Consider the following 4,373-nt stretch of genomic DNA (forward strand, 5'->3'; position numbering starts at 1 on the left):
TAATTTACAGGTTACTATAACACATCAGACAGGTATATTTTATATTTTACAGGTTACATATAACTACATCAGACGGTATATTATATATTTTACAGGTTACATATAACTACAATCAGACAGTATATTTTATACTTTACAGGTCCACATTTAATTACATCACACAGTATATTTTATACTTTACAGGTTACATTTAATTACATCAGACAGTTTATTTCTATTTTACAGGTTTACATATAACTACATCAGACAGTATATTTTATATTTTACAGGTTACATATAACTACATCAGACATATAATTTATATTTTACAGGTTACATATAATTACATCAGACAGTATATTTTATACTTTACAGGTTACATATAACTACATCAGACAGTATATTTTTATACTTTACAGGTTACATATAAACTACATCAGACAGTATATTTTATATTTACAGGTTACATATAACTACATCAGACGGTATATTTTATATTTTACAGGTTACATATAACTACATCAGACAGTATATTTTATACTTTACAGGTCACATTTAATTACATCAACAGTAATTTTATATTTTACAGGTTACATATAACTACATCAGACAGTATATTTTATATTTACAGGTTACATATAACTACATCAGACAGTATATTTTATATTTTACAGGTTACATATAACTACATCAGACAGTATATTTTATTACTTTACGGTTACATTTAATTACATCAGACAGTATATTTGATATTTACAAGGTTACCTATAACTACATAGATCCATATAATTTATATTTTACAGGTTACATATAATTACATCAGACAGTTATCTTTTATACTTTACAGGTTACATATAACTACATCAGACCGTATATTTATACTTTACAGGTTACATATTACTACATCAGACAGTATATTTTATACTTTACCGGTTACATATAACTACATCAGACAGTATATTTTATACTTTAACAGGTTACATATAACTACATCAGACAGTATATTGTTACCGGTTACATATAACTACATCAGACAGTATATTTTATATTTACAGGTTACATATAACTACATCAGACGTATATTTTTACTTTACAGGTTACATATAACTACATCAGACAGTATATTTTATTTACAGGTTCATATAACTACTACATCAGACAGTATATTTTACAGGTTACATAAACTACATCAGTATATTTTATATTTTACAGGTTACATATAACTACATCAGACGTATATTTTATATTTTACAGGTTACATATAACTACAGACAGTATATTTATATTTTCAGGTTACATAAACTACATCAGACAGTATATTTTATACTTTACAGGTTACATATAACTACATCAGACAGTATATTTTATATTTTACAGGTTACATATAACTACATCAACAGTATATTTTATATTTTACAGGTTACATAAACTACATCAGACAGTATATTTTACAGGTTACATATAACTACATCAGACAGTATATTTCATATTTTACAGGTTACATATAACTACATCGACAGTACATTTTATATTTTACAGGTTACATATAACTTACATCAGACAGTATATTTTATATTTACAGGTTACATATAACTACATCAGACAGTATATTTTATATTTTACAGGTTACATATAACTACATCAGACGGTATATTTTATATTTACAGGTTACCATTAACTACATCAGACAGTATATTTTATACTTTACAGGTTACATATAACTACATCGACAGTATATTTTATATTTTACAGGTTACATATAACTACATCAGACAGTATATTGTTATACTTTACCAGGTTACATATAACTACATCAGACAGTATATTTTATATTTTACAGGTTACATATAACTACATCAGACGGTATATTTTATATTTTACAGGTTACATATAACTACATCAGACAGTATATTTTATACTTTACAGGTTACATTTAATTACATCAGACAGTATATTTTATATTATTACAGGTTACATATAACGACATCAGACAAATATTTATATTTTACAGGTTACATATAATTACATCAGACAGTATATTTTATACTTTACAGTTACATATAACTACATCAGACAGTATATTTTATACTTTACAGGTTACATATTACTACATCAGACAGTATATTTTATACTTTACAGGTTACATATAACTACATCATACAGTATATTTTATACTTTACAGGTACATATAACTACATCAGACGGTATATTTTATATTTACAGGTTACATATAACTACATCAGACAGTATATTTTATATTTGTACAGGTTACATATAACTACATCAGACAGTTATTTTACAGGTTACATATAACTACATCAGACAGTATATTTTATATTTTACAGGTTACATATACTACATCAGACAGTATATTTTATATTTTACAGGTTAAGATAATACCTCACAACATCAGACAGTATATTTATATTTTCAGGTTACATATAACTACATCAGACAGTATATTTATACTTTACAGGTTACATATAACTACATCAGACAGTATATTTTATATTTACAGGTTACATATAACTACATCAGACAGTATATTTTACAGGTTACATATAACTACATCAGACAGTATATTTTATATTTTACAGGTTACATATAACTACATCAGACAGTATATTTTACAGGTTCATAAAAACTACATCAGGACGTATATTTTACAGGTACATATAACTACATCAGACAGTATATTACAGGTTTACATATAACTACATCAGGACAGTATATTTTCATATTTACAGGTTACATATAACTACATCAGACAGTATATTTTATATTTTACAGGTTACATATAACTACATCAGACAGTATATTTTATATTTTACAGGTTACATATAACTACATCAGACAGTATTATTTTATATTTTACAGGTTACATATAACTACATCAGACAGTATATTTTATATTTTACAGGTTACATATAACTACATCAGACAGTATATTTTTATACTTTACAGGTTACATATAACTACATCAGACAGTATATTTATATTTTACAGGTTACATATAACTACATCAGACAGTATATTTTATATTTACGGTTACATATAACTACATCAGACAGTATATTTTATTTTACAGGTTACATATAACTAATCAGACGTATTTTATATATTTTACAGGTTACATATAACTACATCAGACAGTATATTTTATACTTTACAGGTACATTAATACATCAGACAGTATATTTTATATTTTACAGGTTACATATAACTACATCAGACAGTATATTTTATATTTTACAGGTTACATAAAACTACATCAGACAGTATATTTACAGGTTACATATAACTACATCAGACAGTATATTTTATATTTACAGGTTACATATAACTACATCAGACAGTACATTTTATATTTTACAGGTTACATATAACTACATCAGACAGTATTTTTATTTTACAGGTTACATATAACTACATCAGACAGTATATTTTATATTTTACAGGTTACATATAACTACATCAGACAGTATATTTTATATTTTACAGGTTACATAACTACATCAGACAGTATATTTTATACTTTACAGGTTACATATAACTACATCAGACAGTATTTTATATTTTACAGGTTACATATAACTACATCAGACAGTATATTTTATACTTTACAGGTTACATATAACTACATCAGACAGTATTTTATATTTTACAGGTTACATATAACTACATCAGACGTATATTTTATATTTACAGGTTCATATAACTACATCAGACAGTATATTTTATACTTTACAGGTCACATAATACATCAGACAGTATATTTATATTTCAGGTTACATATAACTACATCAGACAGTATATTTTATATTTACAGGTTACATATAACTACATCAGACAGTATATTTTATATTTACAGGTTACATATAACTACATCAGACAGTATATTTATATTTTACAGGTTACATATAACTACTACATCAGACAGTATATTTTATACTTTACAGGTTACATATAACTACATCAGACAGTATATTTTATATTTTACAGGTTACATATAACTACATCAGACAGTATATTTTATACTTTACAGGTTACATATAATACATCAGACAGTATATTTATATTTTACAGGTTACATATACTACATCAGACGTATATTTATATTTTACAGGTTACTATAACTACATCAGACAGTATATTTTACTTTACAGGTCATTTAATTTACATCAGACAGTATATTTTATATTTTACAGGTTACATATAACTACATCAGACAGTATATTTTATATTTTACAGGTTACATATAACTACATCAGACAGTATATTTTATATTTACAGGTTACATATAACTACATCAGACAGTATATTTTATACTTTACAGGTCACATTTAATTACATCAGACAGTATATTTTATATTTACAGGTTACATATAACTACA

Source organism: Salmo trutta, chromosome 31 (genome assembly GCF_901001165.1).
Source record: "Salmo trutta chromosome 31, fSalTru1.1, whole genome shotgun sequence".
Classification (NCBI taxonomy): domain Eukaryota; kingdom Metazoa; phylum Chordata; class Actinopteri; order Salmoniformes; family Salmonidae; genus Salmo; species Salmo trutta.